At 39.6% G+C, this 23,367-nt stretch overlaps 1 long non-coding RNA gene across 1 annotated transcript in view; it reads left to right on the top strand.

The window, feature by feature from the left end:
* The first annotated feature begins 13,690 nt into the window (after window positions 1–13,690).
* The window catches only part of LOC125107685 (uncharacterized), a 196,520-nt gene continuing 186,843 nt past the window's right edge, over window positions 13,691–23,367 (top strand). The window contains exon 1 of the long non-coding RNA XR_007129635.1: window positions 13,691–13,768. This is a non-coding gene — a long non-coding RNA (uncharacterized LOC125107685). The remainder of the gene's footprint in view (window positions 13,769–23,367) is intronic.

Genomic DNA, 23,367 nt, shown 5'->3' with positions numbered 1-23,367 from the left:
CTCAGGTGTTCTGAGGCCTTGGCCTAGATTGCTAGAAATCTCTCTAAAAATTAAGGCATCCTTTGGTGAGCTAATATAGATCTGGGACATAATGGTCTATGATTTAGGCCTTCAGGTGCAGTGAAAATGAGCCAATATTTGTATTATGGAAACATTTTTTTAATGCTAGATAAATACAAAGGAGCAGGTAGGATTACATGATTGTGTGGGTGGTCCTATCTATCTCAGATTGGTGAGGTAAGAGTTGTCTTTTGCTTTGAAGAGCAGATGACATAAAATAAACAAAGAAGCCTCAGCAGAATAGACTTCACACATGGGAAAGTGAAGTAAGCTGACTCAAGGGAAAAGTAAACTCGTTACTCTCTAAAGGTGAGAGTGTCCAATCAACTCACACCTCATGAGAGGCGTAAGTAGAGGCCAATCGATTCAATGGGAGTCTTTCACTAATTGCTAATATAGCAATCGCCCAGTGCACTTTAGTTATAATGTTTAGTCATTAAGATTATGTGAGAAAGCAGATTCCATTTTTATTTCTCTTTCTCAAGCTTAGGTAGTTTTATATCACTTATACTTGGCCATAGGGATTAATTAAACACCTTGACATGGTGCTATTTCCACAAACCCATGAAAGGAGAAAATTATTCTATTGGAATCCATTGAAAGACTGCAATATTTCCTGCTTGAACCAAATAGAATTCAATATTTGTCCTAATATATATCCTGTTAGAAAAACAATTTACCTTCAGGTCTATTACTTATTTGAAGCTTATCTGCCAAGAACAGAAAGCCTACTAGGACATAGTCTATTGTTCACATATATCTGTAGTAATGAAAATAGAAATGTTTAAATTTGGTGGGGGAAAAAGAAATGAATCTTTTGTATCTTATGAGATTTTACTTTGTGATTTAAAGAGAAGTGGGAAGTGGTAACAATATTCCTAGAGCATCATAAGGATGTACTCAGTGTATCCCAATAGAATAATGGCTCAAAACTATCTTAACACAATTGTGAGCTTTACGTGAACTTTCAAGGGATTTTCTTAGAGTTTATGAATGTTTTCCTTCCATTTGAAAATAGCATGAGTAATTAATCCTTGAGCCTTTCTAGGAGACTTTTGGTGTCCAGAATGATTGCTCACTACCTTACATGGTGAGTTATCTTTGATGTTGTAGTGAAGGTCTCTAGAGAAGGTCTTTATGTGCCCCATGGGGATGTGAAAAAGTTGAAGAAATTGAAAGAGGAGTACTGTCTGAGTATGTTGAAACAGAATAATTAATTCTAGAGATAGAGTTAAAAACAATTAGGAAGGATGAAGCCTCCTTATAGACTCCAGAATAGTTTGTCAGATGGGGATCAAAGTAGTATCTATAGGATCATTGTGTGAATTAGGAGAGATAATATATATGTAAGTTGCGTGGGAAATAGGGCAATTCTTTATTGCACAGAGCTGTTTCATGCATTGCAAGATTTCTAGCATCTGTGGCTTCTTCACCTGTGAAATGTCAGTAGAACCTCTGGAATCATTGTGACAATCAAAGTTGTCCATGTACATTTCCAAAATTACTTAGGCAGGCATAGGTTGGTACCAGTATTTTAGCTCTAAAAGCATTGAACTAATTGAATTTTAAAGAGCCTTCTAGATCTGTACACATGTGAAACCATAACTTTGCAACTTTGCCTTTCTTATGTTTCTAATCAATGGTATGTGATTATGCTCTCAATGGGTTTGACGAGATCACTTCAAATCTTTTCCATTCAGTTTTTTCATTCACTGACAGTACTATGTACTGAGTAATACACATTGAAGGCACAAGACACTGAAACCATCAGGGCAATAGGAATCATAATTGCAAGTAACTGTTCTTAGGTGAGTTGAGGGACACCAGAAATCTTGGATAATTGAGTCTTAGCTATTTTTGTTTTTGTCATTAAGCTGAGGAACTATGACCCAAGTAGAAAATGCTGCATAATTGGAAAATGACATGCTGGAAACTCTGGTTCAGGAGTTAGGAAATCCCCACTGTCAGTTTCTTTAGGCTACCATACAGGGTTTGATATGGGCATGGCTGAAGGGGCCAGACCCCAGAGTCTTCTCAATCTGCAAGTGTGCCCACGTATATATGACAACAGGACCATATGACACTCATGAGTTTATGGAGTAACATCAATGAAGACAGCTTGTCATGATGTTCTTAAAAGCAATGACTATTTCCCTGAGTTTGTTTTCTACTTAATTCCTGACTCAAAACTACTGAGGATGAATTAGAAAAGCAGACAAGACGTAGAGAAGGCAGCAACGAAAAGGAATCACACCATCAACAACCAGAATCCCTAAAAATGTCCATACAACTTTTAAAGGGTGGTCTCAACACCTGGGACTTGATATTTTTCCAAGGACATCAAGTTATTAGATTTTTAACCTATGTGTTTATCCGAGAGAAATGACCTGTCTCATGTAATTCTGGTTTGACTTCTGTTTCAATGTCATATTTCAGCTTTGATAGCTGAGCCTGTGGCCACTGCTGTTTCAGCCTTGCTGTTTTCTGCCCATTTCCCAAGAGCTCACATTGCAAGGCACAGAGAAAGCCAGACAATTTGTTACTGACCCATCACTACCATTTCCGTGACAGGCCAGTGACCCAGAGTCCCTCTGGAAGTGAGAAGAGGAAACAAGAGGCATGAGGAGTAGCTTCGAGGGCAAGTCAAGGAAAGGGGGTCTTCATGGGTCTCTATTTCTGAAGTGAGAAGACACTGAGTTGGGAAACAAGGCTCTACACTTATCAGATTTTTTTCCTGCCAAATACCTTAAAGGTCACAAAGCTATTAGTATAAGAATGTTTTTAACCACACAAGTTTCAGTAAAATCAAAATCAAGCGCTATGAAGGAAACCAGGGTTTTCTTGTTTTTTTTTTTTTGTTTTTTTTTTGTTTTGTTTTGTTTTTTTGAAGACTGGGTTAGCAAATAAGGAGAATTGCAGCCTAGAGGGCTGAATGACTTGAGGTTCTGATGGTATGACAGCACCAGGGAAACCGCAGACTGGGTTTGCTACCCCAAAATGTGGAAACATACTTATTTTCATCTTTTTCCTATCTCAAAGACTAGACCAGGATATTGGTGTCAAAACCTGATTTTCATACGGCTCACCAAACCAGTAACACCCCAAAACAGCAAAACACAAAGGGACTTGCTCCTGGCAATGCATGGACTTCAGGTGTGGCTGGAGGAGGAGCCATTTCTGGATTCTGCTGACAAGGAGGGCTACATGTTTGCTTTCTGCTCCTCATTAGAGACAGTCAGTGGGAAAGAGGTAGTCTTTGAAGAGATGACAGGAAACGGCTTCTCAGAAGTGAAATGAGAGGCCATATCTAGATTTATTAGATGGGAGTGGGAGGGGAGACAGGAAGGCAGTCTGGTAGAAGATTCGAGACTAAATGAAGAGGGCCTATCGGTGCTTCACTGGATGGCAGGAGGCAGGGGCGGGACAACTCGCCTGGATGGGATAGATTGCTCCCAGGTCTGGAAAGACTGTAATCCAGGGGAGCAAGTGGGACTGTACAGGGTCTGTAAAATGGAGATGCTAAGAGTACATCCCACAGAAGAGTGAAGAAGATAATTCAAGTCACTAAAAATTTTTATCACAGTGCCTGACACAAAATAAACACTCATAATTCAAAATCATGATTGATAGGCACAAAATAGCTTCTTATTTAACACTTGCTGATTGGATGATTACTTGAGTAGTCACAGAGGTAGTAGTGGTATCAAAAATTTATTTTGTGCTTACTATGCATGCAGGTACTTACCACCATATGCCAGAAATGGGGCTACACCCTTCACATGGAGCTCTATGAGAGGAGTGTTGTTACTATCCCCTTTTTACAGATGATGACACTGAGGCCCAAGATCCCTCAGCTAGGAAGTAGCAAAGCCAGGGCTCAGGGACTCGGAGTCTGGATCCAGAAATCACGCTCTCCACTAGGACATACTGCAGGAGAGAAGGGGAAGCTAGTCAGGAGCTGGAGGATTCTGGCACCTGCTGAGGGCTGTGTCTGGGCAATAAATACTGGACATATACTTAACAGAGATGAAGTGGGTCTCCTTTGCATGGCAGAGAAGCCCTTCACCCTTAGCCCAGACAGCACTCATGAGGAGAGAGGGTATATAGGGCCACAGCAGGAGAAATTGGGCCAGTAGCCTTTTATTAATTAATTAATTAATTAATTATGATTTTATTTATTTGTCAGAAAGAAAGAGCACAAGCAGGAGGAGCAGCAGGCAGAGGGAGAAGCAGGAGCCTGATGTGGGACAGATTCCAGGACCCTGGGATTCTGACCTGAGGCAAAGGCAGATGATTAACCTGACCTGAGCAGAAGGCAGATGTTTCACTGAAGTGAGCCACCCAGGCATTCCAGCAGTAGCCATTTATTCTGCTGTGATGTGACCTGTGTATAACCTATTCTGCTGGCCCCTGCACTCCTGGGCCAGCAGCTCCCTGGCAAAGCCTCTGAAGTGACAAGAGGAAGCAGCATGGCTAGATGTCACAGTAGCCACAGTAGCAGGAGGGCGACTGGTACAATCCATGGGGGAGCAGTAATTGCAAGGTCTTTTTTTTTTAAATTTTTTATTTTATTTTATTTTTTTTTTAATTTGACAGACAGAGATCACAAGTAGGCAGAGAGGCAGGCAGAGAGAGAGAGAGGAGGAAGCAGGCTCCCTGCAGAGCAGAGAGCCTGATGCGGGGCTCGATCCCCGGACCCTGGGATCATGACCTGAGCCGAAGCCAGAGGCTTTAACCCACTGAGCCACCCAGGCGCGCCTAATTGCAAGGTCTTAAGCAGCGTTTCGTGGGCCTGGAACCAGAGGAAAGGTAAAGCTAAGCAGGGAAGAAAATGCCCTGGGGAATTTGCAATGTAGGAAACATGCATCCTGGGCCCACTCACCTCCTCTTTGTGAGTCTCCTTCCTGACAGCTTGGTCAATTCTGGACCTCAAAGCCCTTTGTTTATCTAGGATCCCTTAGTGTCATGGTTCACTTGGGCTGCTCCCCTTCTACAAGACCTCATGCCTAGAGCACAGTCTTCTTGTTTTTCCTATCACACTTTTTACTTGCTCTGTAATGCTCTCATCGGCTGACCCAGGGGGAAGAAATTTGAGAGGTATTTTTTCCCCCTAAGGAGCTGGATTAAATGCAGGCTTTTGAGTGTCTTATCCTAAGGATATTAATATTTTGAAAGAATATTCCTGAATGTCAATGGCATCCAAAAATAATCAAATTCTAAAAGTGGAGCTTCATGCCCCATAGCAGGGGGTGGGGGTATTTTTGCACATCCCTCACATTACAAGGCATCAGTGATGGAATCAGTCTGCTCATAGGCAAAGCTGCAAGCTCTCTATGGGAAGCATTTTAAATGAGATGCATGGTCTACAATGCATTGGATTTTATGCTATCTGTGCTATTCTGTATTTCATCTCTAAAACGGATTATTGGGTTTTGGGGGGACAGGAACAATTTCTCATACATTTCTTGTACTGCGTAAGGAAGATATTCAACAAACAGATGTCCCTCTGTGTATCGAGAGGGATTTAAGGAAAACTGTGTAGGAGGATTCATTTTAGGAAAAGACAATCTTAAGGCTGCTATTAGCCCAGGGCAGTTCCACCACAAAGATATAACCCTTGGTGAACTCCAACAAACTGAATTCAATCAAGTCCAAATACTGCCACCATCACATACAACTAGATTTAACCCTCTAAAAAATGAACTAGGTTTTCATCTATTGGACATTTTACTGAGTACCTCCATAACCAAGCACTGTTACATGCATGGGGTCCTTGTGAGAGATGATTCCTGCCCTGAAGGAACTCCTAATTTAATGGAAAGGCTGACAAGTAAATGTATAGTATAAGGTTCCTATAAAGTCACAGATAGTTCAAGTGTTACAGAGTAACATTGTTCTGGGAAAATTGAATTTTATTTTTGTTATGCCCCAATAATGGGTCCGTGATTAAAGGAGCGAGACTGATATAAAGTGAAGGTCAAGCAAAGCTTTATCTTGCGCCAAGCATCAAGAATCTAACCGAACATTCAGGGATGCACCTCTTGCGAGAGGGCGACCCTTCTCTGTTTCACAGACTAGCTTTTAAGGGCAAAGGACATGTGGTTGGGCCTGGCCACACACAGGTGGCCAATGAGATTGTAACACACACAGGAAACTCCACAGTGATGCTAGGTGACCAATTGAGTTACAACTTACCCTAGTAGACATTTGAACCAGCCTATTATACCTTGATTGGGATTGGCGCCCAAAGGTCGGGGCCCATACTCCTTGGTAACCATGGAGACAGTATGCATCGCCCCACTGATCTGATGTCTCCACCTGGCCTGACCCACCTTTGTATCTGGGCTTTGTTACTTGAAGCTGGTTTCCGGGACTTGTCTCCAAGTAAATCCCCTGGGGGAAGGGGAGCAGGGACAGTTTCTAAATAGGTCCTTACACTTTTATTTTTTTTTTTTTTAGAGCTGCATTTTAATAGCAGTCTCTAACTCACAGATCATTGAGATCCCACTGTCTCCATGAATCTTTTTCTCCTAAGGAATCTTTCCCCTCCCTATCACTAGATGAGGAGGTGGTGCTGATAAGACCCTGTATGACTTGGTTTCTGATAAAACCTAAGGAAGACCTGCCAAAGTGACAGAGATGCCATATAGTAGTGTGATAAAAATAGTTGTTCAAGTTCTCTTTTATGAAATAAAGGACCCCATGGTTCTTCCCTAGCCAATTCTTCCTTGTAAAATAGTAACTTATCACTAACCTCATCTTCTTAATACAATTTTGGGAAAAGAAGTTTTAGTTGTTAATCAGAGTATTATCTTTTTCAGCACATTCCTTGGGACCACTTTAAAGAACTTCACTCTGGGGGCACCTGGGTGTCACAGATGCTTAAGCGTCTGACTCTTGGTTTCACCTCAGATCATGATCTCAGGGTCAAGAGATTGAGCCCCACATTGGGCTCAGGGGAGAGTCTGATTGAGATTCTCTCTCCCCCTTCCTTTGTCCCTCCTCCAGCTCTTGCCCCCTCTCTCTCTCTCTCCCCCAAATAAATAAATAAATCTTAAAAAAAAAGAACTTCACTCTTAAATTCAATTTCTGGGGGTGCCTGGGTGGCTCAGTGGGTTAAAGCCTCTGCCTTTGGCTCAGGTCATGATCCCAGGGTCCTGGGATCAAGCCCCGCGTCGGGTTCTCTGTTTGGCGGGGAACCTGCTTCCCCCCCTCTCTCTGCCTGCCTCTCTGCCTACTTGTGATCTCTGTCTGTCAAATGAATAAAAAAATCTTAAAAAAAAAATTCAATTTCTGCCACCATAATCTTGCAACTAGATTTGACTTCTCTGGAAATGAACTAGGTTTTTACATATTCAACAAAAATTTCTAGAGCACCTCCATAACCAAGCAAGGTGACTGTTTTCTGTCTCACAGCCTTCTTAACTCTGAGTCTGGAGGAAGGGTTGGTAGGGATCCTCTTTGTTTCTCACTGCCTCATTTCTTTAACTTCCTCTCTTCAGATGTTCTTATCTGTCATGCTACCTCATTCACTTACTCCCATAGTCATAACTTAGACCTTGTCCTTGCAAACAGCTGTAATGTTTTCCTAATTTCAAGGTCAAACATTCTGTTTTCTGAACATTGTGTCTTCTGTGTTGATGACTAGATTTATTTCTCTAGGCTCATGTTTCTAATGAGTCATAGATTCAATAGTTGATAGCGTACTTAACTTCTCCACTTAGATGTCTAACAGACATTTCAGATTTGCAGTGTCCAAAACAGAATCCTCGAACCCCCACCCACTCCAAACACACCATCTGTTATTCTTTGTATTACCCTCATTTTAGCAAGTGACACCATTCTTTGTTCATCTCGATACAAATCTAGCCATCATTCTCAATGTCTCCTTTTTCCTAAATACTATTATCCCCTCCATTAGCAACTCTGGCTCTTTCTACTCACAAAATGTATTCTTAAATGTGTCTAGTTCTCTCTGTCGTTGTAACTACCCTCTAGTCCAAGCCACCATCATCTTTTCCCTGGCCTATGGCCCCAATTGCCCTCCCTCCACACCTACTTCCTTCCCACCCAATCCTCCTATAACAAGTCACTATATATATATATATATATATACGTATATATATGTATATATATATACTATATATATACATATATAGTCTGATATATATATATATATATCAGACTAAGGGACCTTTGTAGATCAGATCAGATCATGTCACTACCCCGGTCTAACACTTAGATTTCCACTGCAGTTAAAGTCCAATTTCTTTATCATGGCTTACCTGGGTCTGCAAGCCTCTGACCCTCTCTCTGCCTCTCAGCATCTGCTCTTGTCCTCTCTTTTGTTCATTGTGTCCCAGACACCAGCCTCCTTTCATTTGCTCCTCTACATCTCCCCTTCTTACAGCATGAAGTCTGTGTTTGATTTTGATATTTCTCTGTCTGGAAATCTTATCCTTCTCTTTGTTCCAAAGATAATTTCTTGTTATCCTTCAGGTTTTATTTTATACTTCAGCCTTTCTGATTTGCCCTCCTCGATCACACTCCCTAAAAACAAGCCCCCCAAAGTACTTCTTTAACTGCCATTTGTTTATTTCCTTTATGACATGTCTCATTCCTTTCATTGATTATTAAACCATGTTGCTATGTTATGGCTTTCTCTTCCACATGAAGTGTGGTCTTAGGATTTTTATGGACCCTGTTGTCTGCCTGTTGTATTTGCTTAATCTAATAAATTACTTAACAGGACTCTTGGGGCAATTTGCCTCAGATTTTGTCTTAAAGATATCAAAGTCTAAATCTCTGCTGAGCTTCTTAATTTCAGTATTGCTAGGATGCCATACAAATCTTTCAATTTATCTCTTATATTCTGAATGTCGTTGATGGAGTTATTAGCTTCAGCAATCTTCATTTTGAACTCTTGCCCATTAATATTTTATTGTTCTCTTCTTCCTGCAGTTCAGAAGATTAGGTTACTTGACAATGGGAGAGGTTCTATTTTACAAATGTGTGCTCTTTCTTTTCTGAAAATTTAGAATGTGAGATTGTACTTTTCTGTGTTATCTGGTAGCATTATCCTAATTCAGTTTCATTGGTACACTTGGAAGATAGTGGAAAAACATTTGGGCTTTTGGTTTTGACCAACCTCTACATTTATCATCTTGCCCTTCCAGAACAAAAGTGAATATATTCATGACAACACTGATAGTGTTGAAAAGACATGATGAAAGACATCAGAAAATGTGAGATTTTGATAAATATCTAATAGTAAGAAGTAAATAGAATCATAATGAGGTAAAGCAGAGCAAAGCAGACACAGCCCAGAAGACATGAAAGGCCACAGTGTAGGTAGTAGAAGTTCACCCACAGCACATACAAAGAACAGGAATGGGAAGTAGATCAGAAATCAAAAATATAATTGAAGGCTGTGAAGAGAATACAGTACATATCAGCATCCATCCATCCATCATGGATGCAGTGATAGGGTTTATCCCTTTGTTGAATCCGGGTTATATTAAAAAAAAATCTGTATGAGAGGATATGGTATGCTAGTCCGAGAGATGACATGTGGGGCTGGTGGAACATTCAGGCCGGCTCTCAACTTATGAACCTAAGTTAAAGGCAGTTGTGGAATTACTTCTACCCCCATACAACGTGCTTGGATTGGCAGATTCTAGGGAAAAAATGGATGAGTAGATAATGTGTTGGCATCTATAGAGGGACACATGCCAGCTATTTATCTTTGTGATAAACTTACACTTGAGGTAAGTTTACACTTTGTGATAAATTTACACTTGAGTAAGTTTGAAAATACACAAAGTAGGGGCGCCTGGGTGGCTCAGTGGGTTAAGCCACTGCCTTCGGCTCAGGTCATGATCTCAGAGTCCTGGGATCCAGCCCCGCATCGGGCTCTCTGCTCAGCAGGGAGCCTGCTTCCTCCTCTCTCTCTGCCTGCCTCTCTGCCTGCTTGTGATCTCTCTGTCAAATAAATAAATAAAATCTTGAAAATACACAAAGTAGTGCCAGTTATTTTAGGAAATCAGGAGTACAAATAAAGGCCTAAGTGATCGAACAGAAAAACTGACTCCAAGGACCAGAAAAGAACTTCATACATTTTAAATGAGTGCTCTCAGAACAATTTGAGAAAGTATTAGATTTATAAAATTTTCAAATTTTACAAAATTGTATTTATAAAATTTAATACATTTAAATGCTAAAATTAAAAATAAAATCAATGAAATGCCACAAGAAAACTTTGAGGAAATCTCTTAAGACATAAAACAAAATGATGAAGAAGATGGAAAAGATGAAATAAAGTTAAAAAAACTTGAAGGGCAATCTAGGAAGTCCAACATAAATTTAACAGAGAAAGGAAATTGAAGAGAGAAATTAGAGAGAAAGCAATCATCAGAGAGACAATATAAAAAAGTTGTCTATATCTGATCAATACTATGGCTTTGCATTAAAATGATTCACTGAGTTGCCAGCATTTTGGATTTTAGGAATTCTACATCTACACACACATGAATTTCCAGAAACCTGTGATAGAACACAGGTTGCATCATTTCCAGAGATTAAAAAACAACAACAACAAAAAAAACAGTCACTACAGAGGAATGAGAATCAGACTGGCACAACACTGCTCACCAACTAGCAGACATGAAATTCTGAAAAATAATTTTTAAGTATGGAATTATGTGCCTAGTGAAACAATTAATTCAATGTGGAGACAGAGTATGATATTCTGGAATATACTAGATTTCAGAAAATTTACTTTCTACACATCTTTTCTGAAGAACATTATTTGAGATGCACTTTGACAAAGCAAAACAGAAATCCAGGAAAAAAGGCAGAGATGGGATCCAGTAAACTGGGGATTTAATCAAGAGTGCCATGAAAAAAATAAAATTCCAGAATCACAGTTGTATAGGTAAATTAGTCCATATATGAACAGATAGTCATAGGCTAAGAGAGAACAACTTTGGGAAGAAAGTGAATTTTCTGTAACTATAAAATTAAGAAACTAGAGTAAAAAGAAAGATCATTAGAACTTTTGGGATTTTATCAAGATCAAAAGCTTTTGCACAGCAAAGGAAACAGTGAACAAAACCAAAAGACAACTGACAGAATGGGAGAAGATATTTGCAAACGACATATCAGATAAAGGGCTAGTGTCCAAAATCTATAAAGAACTTAGCAAACTCAACACCCAAAGAACAAATAATCCAATCAAGAAATGGGCAGAGGACATGAACAGACATTTCTGCAAAGAAGACATCCAGATGGCCAACAGACACATGAAAAAGTGCTCCACATCACTCGGCATCAGGGAAATACAAATCAAAACCACCATGAGATATCACCTCACACCAGTCAGAATGGCTAAAATGAACCAGTCAGGAAATGACAGATGCTGGCGAGGATGCGGAGAAAGGGGAACCCTCCTACACTGTTGGTGGGAATGCAAGCTGGTGCAACCACTCTGGAAAACAGCATGGAGGTTCCTCAAAATGTTGAAAATAGAACTACCCTATGACCCTGCAATTGCACTGCTGGGTATTTACCCTAAAGATACAAACATAGTGATCCGAAGGGGCACATGCACCCGAATGTTTATAGCAGCAATGTCTACAATAGCCAAACTATGGAAAGAACCTAGATGTCCATCAACAGACGAATGGATAAAGAAGATGTGGTATATATACACAATGGAATACTATGCAGCCATCAAAAGAAATGAAATCTTGCCATTTGCGACGACGTGGATGGAACTAGAGGGTATCATGCTTAGCGAAATAAGTCAATCGGAGAAAGACAACTATCATATGATCTCCTTGATATGAGGGAGAGGAGATGCAACATGGGGGGTCGAGGGGGTAGGAGAAGAGTAAATGAAACAAGATGGGATTGGGAGGGAGACAAACCATAAGTGACTCTTAATCTCACAAAACAAACTGAGGGTTGATGGGGGGAGGGTGTTGGGAGAGGGGGTGGTGTTATGGATATCGGGGAGGGTGTGTGCTATGGTGAGTGTTGTGAAGTGTGTAAACCTGGCGATTCGCAGACCTGTACCCCTGGGGATAAAAATATATGTTTATAAAGCTGTAAAAAAAAAAAAAAAAAGAAAGAAAGGATGAATCCCCAAGTTTTGTAGCAACATGGACGGGACTGGAAGAGATTATGCTGAGTGAAATAAGTCAAGCAGAGAGAGTCAATTATTATATGGTTTCACTTATTTGTGGAGCATAACAAATAGCATGGAGGACAAGGGGAGTTGGAGAGGAGAAGGGAGTTGAGGGAAATTGGAAGGGGAGGTGAACCATGAGAGACTATGGACTCTGAAAAATGATCTGAGAATTTTGAAGGGGTGGGGGGTGGGAGGTTGGGGGCACCAGGTGGTGGGTATTGTAGAGGGCACGAATTGCATGGAGCACTGGGTGTGGTGCAAAAATAATGAATACTGTTATGCTGAAAAAAAAAAAAAAAATTAAAAAAAAAAAAAAAAAAAAAAGAAATCCCAACACAAATCAAAACGTAATATGAAAAAAAATCATTGCCTAATATGAAGAAACTCAAATGGACTAATTATAGAGCTGTAAGAAATGAGAACAAATTTGTGCATGATTCAACAAGCACCTCAGTTTTAGTGACATAGGGTTACATCTCTTTTTCTTTGGGTTCAATCCCATTATTTGTTGACTAATAGTTGACTATAATAACTGTAATATTTTGAATATGAATTGGAATCAATCTATGGACAAACTTCTGAAAAACTCACTTCTTGTATAGAACAGATTTAAATATTCTAAGACTTGACATGTGAAAGTAGAGTTACAGAAAGTAGAGTTACAGTAGAGTTACAGATATAACAGTTTGGATAGTGAAACAAGGCAAGTAAATTATCTTATTTTACAAATGGGAGTTAAAAGTTGGGTCAAGAAATATCTATACTGTTACAAGTAGGACTATGACCATTAAAGAAGTAAAAATACGTATTGCTAAGAAAAACTGGAAGAAGCAAAGGTAGTTAAGTATCTTTATCTCTCATATAAAGGAGTTCAAACCCTGTATAAAGTTGGGAAATCAATGAGCTAACTCAAAATAATGAACATTTTATTTAAAATTATTTAAAAAATTAGAACAACGAAAAAACAGAAATAATTAAAACAGTTCTCTTTGGGGAGTGAAACTAGGTAGAAACTAGGAGTCCAAGGAGAGGAGAATTTAGCTTCACATTTTGTGTCTTTCGGTATTGTTGGATCTTTTACTTCCATATGAACATATTATTTAAAACATTCAAAATTAGACTAGAAAATACTTTCCAAGAAAAGGAGTGAGTTTAACGGTTAGAAGTTAGAAGTTGTATAACACTCCTTTAGGTCAACACAGCGTGTTTGTTCTAGTGCGACAGATGTTTTTCTAATGCTGGTGCTGTGTTGGGGAGCAAGGTTAGTGTACGTCACAGGAAGTTGTGCACATCTAATCTGGTTAAATCAGTGTTCTCCCCGCTGATGAGAGCGGCTGAGCGGGAAGCTTACGCACTGCCTGACCTGGGGAGCGTCGCGGAGCCCCCTCGCCCTGCGCCGCTTAGCCCGGCGCCATTTTGTGAGTGTCTGCGCGCCTGTCAGGGGTCTCATGTCCCTCACAGTATGGAAGCCGCGGCCTCGTTCCACTCCCGCCCACAGATTCTTCTCTGATTTCAAAGGTAAGGCCTTGTTTTTACCTCAGCATTTATTACAAATTTCACGTTGAAAAAAATGATACTGTTATTTCCATTAGGATTGTTACTATTTCTCCTGGCGCTTTGGTTTCGAGGTGGCATGGTTCTAAGTGGTCCCTACCTCTACCTTTCCTCCACAAATACAGGTGTTTTTGGAGTGTGATTGAAGTTTCTTTGATGTCACTTAAATTGAATTATAATAGGAAAATCTGTATTTCTTTGTAAATGCTTTTTTATTATTAAAACTTCCACACATGTACAGAAGTAGACGTAGTGGTATATTGAACACTTATGAACTCATCCTATTTCAACAATAATCAGCTCCTAGCCAGTCTTACTTCATCTCTGTAGTCTTTTATCTTCTCTCTCATAATATTTTGATGTAGATCCCAGAAACGTTATCATTTTATTTGTAAATATGTATCTCTAAAATGTAAGGAGTCTTTCTGTAACATAACCATAATTCCATTATGTTACCTGGAAAGATTAAAATAATTTCTTTGAACAGCCAGTCAATACTGTATTTGTACTGTGTGTGTGTATGTGTGCGTATATGTATATACACATATGTATATGTATATACATGTATATACATATACACACACATATATAAACAAACACATATGTATATATTTGACATAAATTAAAATAAAATTATTATTGCCCTAGTATTAGAAAACAAAGTATGCTTGAATTGAAACTAAGTTGTGACTCCCCTTTCACTTCCAAATTGAGTTATTATTTTTATTAAGTGCAACTCAGAAAGGTATCTTCTTACTCTTGAAGATACTGGGCAAGAAACATTCTATCAAGACAGCAGCTTATGCCAAGGGTAGGTGAGAGGCTGGTATAGTCAGTAATAACTGTGGCTCCAGGGTCCAAACTTCCCAGAGACCTTGGGAGAGTGGAGGTGAGCCTCCACATGGCAGTTTGCTTCTCAGCAGTTTCACCACTCCAGACTTCTGATACTTCCAATCTTCAAAAAGGATGACCACCTTCAAGAATATTTGCATTTCTCCGCTAGATAAAAAACATCCTTGCTGCTCTCACTTTTTTAAGAAACTTAGTTGTCAGTTTTTCATTTTTTTCTCACATCACCTCACTGGTTTCATCCTTTTCTCAATCCAAAAAAAAAAAAAAAAGACAAAACACCAGCCAGATGTGTGATGCCTCAATATTTCTCCCCAGTATTTCCTCGTTTTCCTTAGCACTTCACCACCCTGATGTTCTGTTTGTGGCATTGATTTTACTTTGACTCTAGTTTGAAATAAGTAAATACATATAGATATATATTTTCTCTCTCTCTCATATGCATGATATCTAATATCCATCATCTGTCTATCATCTCTTTATCTGTTGGCAGAGTTCTGGTTTTAAATTACAGACACATCATTTTCTAACCATGTAAGTTTGGGAAAGTTATCTAATCTCCTCATTTGTCAAATGTTATAGGGTTGCTAGGAAGATTACATGAGTTATGTGTAAAGTGTTTAGTATAGTGACTAGAATATAGTATATGCTCAAGGAAAGTTCCTAATATTATTAACTACTTGCCCAGTAAATAATAGTGTACTTTAATAGCTGCTTAAAACTTTTAAAGTTGTCAGCATTGATTTTTCCTTATGTTAAAATACCAATCACGCAGTAGTTTTGTGATTTATTTATTTTAGCTTCTATCAGTGGATGTGGCCTGTGTTAACTATTAGTGGGATGTTCTAATGATGCTTTCTTAATTTCCCTTATTCCTTTTATGTTTATTAATTGTTTATTAATTAAAATTTTTCTACAGAAGAGTTATCCCTTTCTCCCCATTTATTTACTAATATAGTTATATATTAATATCAGTATAGATTCATAGATACTTAGTTTATTGTTTGGGTTTTAAAAAATAGTATTATCATTTATTTTGTTACTGTTCTTACTTTGACTATTAAGAGCTATTTCAAGTTGTCTCCTGCTGTGCCCTTTCAGTATGTTTTATTGTTGTTTTTTTTTGTTTTGTTTTGCCATTTCCTTATTTTCTGGCAACACAAGATGCTCCAGTATCATTTACATTTTCTCTGCCCCAGCACTGAAGTCAGCCAGGGGAATACCATATGGAAGAATGATATTTAGAAACCAAGATCTGGGTGCTAGGTATTGTTAAGTATCACCGTTTCTGGTTTCTTTCAGTGAATGGAAGACAGAAATAAAAGTAGGTACACTTACTCATTCATGCACATACATATATATTTCTGTTTCTTTTTCTCTGCATACATAAAAATAATACTGTGAGTTATGTTCTAGTCTTGACACTTATTTCTTTTTTCTCCAACAGTGAGAAATCTTCCTTTCCATATTATCTGCAATATGTTTGTGTTTTTTTCCACCTAATATACAAATAAAGTAGTTTTAGAATTGCAAATCTATACTCTTGGAAGAAACAAATTTATCAGAGTACAGTGTTTAAATTCTTTTTGTTTTGAGTCTTAACATTATCTAGCACTGTTTTCCAAAGTTACATCAGCAGTGTTTACTCCATCCTTCTTCATTATGGTTATGTTATTCATTTGTAATACAGTCTGCATTGCATCTTTCCCATCCTCACTGATTGGTTTTAGTTTATGGAAGGCAAAATTTACTCAGTGTTGCACAGTTCAATGGATTTTTGCCACATAGAGTTATATATCCTTCATCACATTTTCAGTCTATTCCATTAGCCCCCCAATTCCCTGTGTTGTTCCTTTGTAGTCAGCCCCTCCTCTCACACTTCAGTGCCTAGTGGCTACTTATTTGTTTCCCACCCCTCTAATTCCAGAGCATTATACAAATGGAATTATCTGTAGCCTTTACATCCTGGCTTCTTTCTCTTAGCAAACTGCATTTAAGATTTATTCATATTGTTATGAGCAGTTCATTGTTTTTTATTGCTAGATGGCATTTCATTGAATGCATGTACCACACAGTTTATCCATTCACCAGTAAAGAACCTCTGGGTCATTTCCAATTTGGGGGGCCTATGTGTAAACCTGGTGTAAATATTTACATGCAGATTTTGTGGGAACATAAGTTTTTTTTGTTTGTTTGTTTGTTTTAATTTTATTTTTTATAAACATATAATATATTTTTATCCCCAGGGGTACAGGTCTGTGAATCGCCAGGTTTACACACTTCACAGCACTCACCATAGCACATACCCTCCCCAATGTCCATAATCCCACCCCCCCCTCCCAACCCCCCCCCCCCCCACCAACCCTCAGTTTGTTTTGTGAGATTAAGAGTCACTTATGGTTTGTCGGGAACATGTTTTAATTTTTTCTGAATACTTACTTAAAAGTGGATTGTTGGATGATATGATTGGTGTGTGTTTAAATTTTTTAAAAGATTTTATTTATTTATTTGAGGGAGAGAGTGAGCATGAACAAAGGGTAGGGGCAGAAGGAGAAGCTGACTTCCTGCTCAGCAGGGAGTTGACTGGGGGCTCAGTCCCAGGACCTGGAGATCATGACCTGAGCTGAAGGCAGACACTTAACTGAGCCACCCAGGTGCCCCAGGGTGTGCTTAAATTTATAAGAAACTGGCTGTACTTTGTATTCTTATGAGCAATGTATGAAAGTTCTGCAATATACCATTTTGTCTTTTCTGTGAATATGCATTGGTCTTCATGGAGAAAGAGCCTTCCAGAGGGTGCAGAATTCTTCAACTTCTGGAACTCCCAGGGGCTTCACACTGTCCCACTACCCCTCGTTCGACCTTCACAAGTTTGTCAGTTATTCTGCTTCACCTCTTCTCCCATTTGAGGAAAAGGAATATAAAAAGTTAATGCAAGAATGAAAAGGCACATGGAATAACAAACATCAAATTAAAAGTAGTGATTATCTCTGTTAGGAAGGAAGAAGTACAAGTGGAGATGGAAATGTAAAAATCTTCATTGCATTGATAATGTTCCGTTTCTTGAGTTGGGTGATGATATGATTATTATATTATCCTTAATACCCTTGTGCATGTTTAAAATCACATGAAATTAAATAATAAACAAATACAACAAAATAAAACTAAATTGTAAACCCTAAGTAGAAGCCAATTTAAAAAATAGTGTCATGGGATATTTTTTTCTCCCTTATGTATGTCTGTATTACTTTATTAACATATTATTTTTGTACTTTTTAAAAAAGATTTTATTTATTTATTTGAGAGAGAGAGCATGAGATGGGGAAGGATCAGAGGGAGAAGCAGATTCCCCGCTGAGCAGGGAGCCCAATGTGGGGCTCGATCCCAGGACTCCAGGATCATGACCTAAGCTGAAGGCAGTTGCTTAACCAACTGAGCCACCCAGCACCCTTATTTTTGTACTTTTTAAAAAAGTATGTGCCCTTATTTTTGTAACCCTTGGGCTTCCCAGGTTTCACACATTTCAGTGACTTTGTTGATATAAGAGGTGTCATAAAAGCCTCCCTTGTTTATAAAAAGATCAGGGGAAGTCAGTTATCACTATGCTAAAGGGTTGAAATTGGGACAGGGTTTGGGGCTAGACTGATGTGGAAATTTTCCAGAATATCACAAATCTTGGGTTTATTTGAATCGTCCCCTATGCAAAAGCAACATGTTTTGGAATCAGAGATACCACAAAGAAAAATCAGGTCTTCCTTTCTCACTGCATGAAGTTAAATTTTTCTTAACTTCCATTTCCTTAGCTTTTAAGTGGTAATAATAAAAATTCCCCTGTACAATTATTTTGAAGTTTATGGATATCTGACATGTAACCAACCCAGTTGTGCCCAGGATTTAGTTGCATTTACCAAGTGCTCAGGATCCAGACAGGACTGAAGATCTGGGGTTTCTTATCCTCCTGGTGATAGCTGAAGTGGGAGTAGATGAGATCACTAGGTGGTGTGTGTAGAGAACAGGGACAAGGACTGAACCTTCAGTTACAGGTAGCATTGAAGGACAGAAAGACAAGAGGGGCTAAAAAGAGGTGGCCAGGCTGTCAGGAGGAGCCAAAGGAAGCCAAAGGAAGAAAGTGAGGTGTGGTCAACAATGTCAAATACCGAAAAGGGGCAGGTTCTAAGACTGGAAACAAGTCCACTGATTTGTCAATTTGTGGTCACTGATGACTTTTGGCAGTCACAATTTGAAAGGTGTTGGGGCAGCGGTGGTGCAGAACTTAGATAGCAGTGGGCTGAACAGGCAAGTGAGAAAGAAGAGACAGACCTCGTTTGTCTGGTTCTTTAAGCTGTGGTAATCCAGTGAGGTGCAGTGGTAGTGCTGGGAAAGGACTGCGTTTTGGTCAGCATAGTAATTACTTTGGCTCATTTTAAGCATGACCAACTAGGATCTTTCTCTCTCTTTTTAAACCTAGGTAAGCCAGTGTTTTTCTGTCCTGAATGTGTATAATCATTTTTAAAGACACCTAAATGGAGAACTTTAACATCCAAAAAGCACCTTGTTAGTTTAAGTCAAATTTTTAAAACTCATTCTGAAACCTGATTTCGTCACTATTGGCTTTATAGTCCTGCCTCTACCCTGCTTTTGAGCTTCCCAGACTTCCCCTAAGGAACTGGAGATGAAGGTGCTCCTGTTATTATTAACTTTTGGGCATAGAAAACAAGAATGAGCTCAGTTTTATTCCAAGAAAACAAAAAGAAACAAATTTTAACAAGGGTTCCATTTATTTACTCAAGGAGAAAAATAGAAGAGTAGACAGAAACATTTTTATATCTAGCTCAGCCAGTGGTGTGAAGTTAGTGGTAGTGAATGTTGGTGGGACCGGGAACGCTGGTTACAGTGAGGCAGAATGTGGGCAGAAGATGCTTCCTCCCAGCTGCCTGGCAAGCTGTTCCTGCACCACTCTTGCCTTTTCACAGACACAGGTTCAGTGTCTGTGCCTGAAGAACCGTGAAGCCAGAGCTGGGTAGGTGTGGACCCATGTACCTGTGCCCCCTGGCTCTGTGGCATGCCGCTAGCGCATGTTAGCAGGGGTTTGTTTGGGGACCTGCAGCCTTTGGACAGCAGACGAATGGCTAACATGCTTGGGTGTATGCTGACTCATTTTAGAACAACTGATTTAGAGAGCTGCCGGCGTGTGGGTGTTAGTGTACTGTGGTTGATTTTCCAGCATGCTACCAAAAAAGCAGTTGATGGAAGTGGCAAGTGATGAAGTCAAAGCACAGTTAGGGACTGTTCAGAGTCTTACCTAGTAGGGCTTTCCTTTCGAAGTCTGTCTTTTAGGATGCCCCAGTAATTAGCCCCTAAATTTCAGCAACATTTTAGAAACACTGAAATATGAATAGTAAACATTTTGAGCACTTACCAGATGCCAGGCCTGTTTCTGAATGTTTCATGTGCATTAAACAATTTTCTCCTTACAACCACCTTCTGAGGCAGATGTAATTGTCAGGTCCATTTTGCAGTCAGAGCAGCTGAAGCTTGGGGATGAGAAGTAACTACCCTCAGGACAGGGAATCCATGGTGGAGCATGACATTGACTGATGTCATGACATGACACACTGAGGTCTGATTTAAGTCTATGTTCTTTTGTTTGTTTGTTTTTGATTTTTAAGATTTTATTTATTTATTCAACGGGGTGGGGGGGGACACAAGCAGGGGGAGTGGGAGAGGGAGAAGCAGGCTTCCCCCTGAGCAGGGGGCCCAACATGGGGCTTGATCCCAGGACCCTGAGATCATGACCTGAGCAGAGGGCAGATGCTTAACAACTCAGCCACCCAGGCGCACCCAAGTCTATGTTCTTAACTATGAAATGCTTATGAGAGTTTAGTTTCATTTAAACAGAAACCAGTGGGCTGTGCTTAGTATTCTGCAAGTGTGATTTCTATATCCCTTCCTGATTTTTTTGCACATACCTGTACATAAAATAGAAGATGAGTGTTTGTCCATTTACTCTGAAAATGTACACTAAATTGTGATTCAATTAGGCACATGAAGAAGGGACTATAATCTTTTTACATGTGATGAATAGATGAGTCCCTTTATTTTTTTTAGGTAGTTAATTCCTTCTTAAGGATGTTCTGTAGGACACCTCTTGCTATGGAGGGAGAAGCAGGTGGGCCGCCTTGGGCAGGGCTGGGCTTTGCCTCTGGGGAGGCCCAGGGATTCTTAAGAAAAGAATCTGTCAGAGAATCCTAGCTCTGTAGAGAGAGAATAGTTAACAAGGAGGGATAGCTGAGGGTGAGTGAATTACTCCAATGGCATAATTTAGTATTTCAGACATGACATTTAATCGTCTGTAAAGTCTTTGTTGATTCTCTCTCAGAGTTAGTATGATTCCAAAACAGAGGCATCTTTATAATTAAATAAATTTTTTAAACTGCTTAAATTATTAAAGTCTGAACGGCTACCCTCCTTTTGGACCAAATGCTAGAGATGAGCGCCCTCTGCCTAAACTATTCTCCCACTACACTGAGAGCTCTCTGTGGAGGAGTCTTGCTCCCCACCTACCTCCTCTAGGTCCCTGGTTCCTCCCTCTCCAATCACTGACACGTAGGGCTGAGCTGCTCTGGTCACCCTGTTGTCTCTTGGGGACCATCTTCACACTCTCTCCTTGACCCCTGCTTTCCCATGCCAGCCTGTATGAACCGTGGGGCAGGCCCTTCCATAATTCTCCGTAATACAACTGAGACCAAACACATAAGCAGTAAAATTTAAATAACCGTTCTTCTAACTGTGGCTTTTCTTAGAGCCCTCAAAATTGCTTAGCTTCCCATTGGCCACCACCTAGCAGAGACCAGTTCCTCCCCATCACCCCACCTATAGGAAGGTCCTAAGCAATGGAAACCCTGTAAAATTCCCCTAGACCCCAGAGACAGGAAACAGAGTTTCCCACATTCTGTGTAAAGCCACCATGTGATTATATTTTCTATACTGGAATTAATGTCCCTCCACAGTGAGTGTCCAACTGAGAGTATCCATTTCCTTAAAGGAAAAACCTACCCCTATTTGGTGTAGGTTTAACCTTCAGCTCCCCCAAATCATAAGAACACTTGAATCACCCATTAGTCCTTCCCAGCTTCTGGGCTTTTCTTAAATAAAGTTTCAATAGGTCTCTGCACACTGCCCTGGGTCACAGGGTCCCAGACTCTGCCAGTATCATTTTTATGATAATTCCTTCAGCAGGACAGAAAGGAGGTTCAAGCCCACACTTCCTCATGTAGGTACATTCCTCCCAGTATCCTAGCTCCTACAAAGAACTCAAGCATCAACACATCCCATTCTGTAAGGAGGCCCAAATAGGATATAAGTTTAATAGGACAGATAGCATGCTTTCCGAGAAGGAGATATTTCTGTCTCTGAAACATACTTTGCAGGAATAAAGATTTGTTTAAAGACACTCCCAGGTGACATTATATGGTATAGTGTCTCATTTTGAATGGTGACCAGCACACAGAGGTACTCGGTAAATATGGAGTGACTAAAGGTTTGTTAATATTAGGAATGTTTCACTGCATTTGGATCTTCCCCAAATGAGGTGGTGGATGTGTGCTTCCTATCTACATAACAGCAGAGTCTGTCTCAAATATTTTTTTTCTTTCGCTTTTCCCAGAACAAAGGGACTGACAGAAAAATGAATTCAAATTTTTAGTCTGGAATACAGCAGTTTGCTAATTTTAAAATGGTTATTTCCCCCATTTATTTCAGAATCAGCATTTACCAATATTTTTGTTATTTTAATGTAGCTGAAGTGGAAAGAATACCAGATGTGGAATTGTTTAACCTGGATTTGGATCCTGGTTCTGTACTTCATTAGTTTTGTGATGTGGATGAATTATAATCTCCCTGAAGTTCAGCCTCTTCATCTTAAAGTGAGAATAGTTACATCATGAAAACTAAATATAATATATTGTTTGGGAAGAATAAAGTGCCATACATATGTAAATTAGAGTATTGTTATTGTTGTAATTACTCGAGCTTTTACTCATTTCAGGGCTTCCAGCTTCATCATATTTTGAGACAAACTGCTCCAGGAAGGATGTATGGAAGGCTAAAAGTTTCTGTTTCCTCTTTTTAGCTTCCATGTCTTGTCATTCTTTTTTTTTTCCTGTGAAGATTTTGATTATTTATTTGTTAGAGAGAAAGAGAGAGAGAGAGAGCGTGCGTGCAAGCAAGCACAAGCTGGGGAGCAGCAGGCAGAGATGAAGCAGGCTTCCTGCTCGGCAAAGAGCCTGATGTACAACTCGATCCCAGGACCCTGCGATCGTGACCTGAGCTGAAGGCAGGTGCTTAACCAAATGAGCCACCCAGGCATCCTGAGTGTCTTACCCATCTTTATCTCAAAGACATTAGCAAAGCTAGTTGATAGTCCTTTTCCTCAGCTGAACAACTATTTATTGAGCAGTTACTATAGACTAGATGCTAATCTAGGTGTCAGGGGAAAATATGAAGATGATATATAAATTGTTCATGATCTTGTGGGGTTATAATTTATCTGGAAAGGCAGATTTTGACCATGTAATTCCATAATTAACTAAGTGTAATTGAGGCTGGTGTTTTGAAGGAAAAGAATTGAGACCAGTGTCCTCTGGTGGCTAGTCTGACCAGGCACCTGCTGCAGTGGCTCTCCCTCATTTTTGGCCATGCCAGTGTCTTCTGTA

Source organism: Lutra lutra, chromosome 8 (genome assembly GCF_902655055.1).
Source record: "Lutra lutra chromosome 8, mLutLut1.2, whole genome shotgun sequence".
In the NCBI taxonomy this organism is placed as follows: Eukaryota; Metazoa; Chordata; class Mammalia; order Carnivora; family Mustelidae; genus Lutra; species Lutra lutra.
The sequence above is the reverse complement of the archived record's forward strand: the minus strand, read 5'-3'. Positions and strand labels throughout refer to the sequence as shown.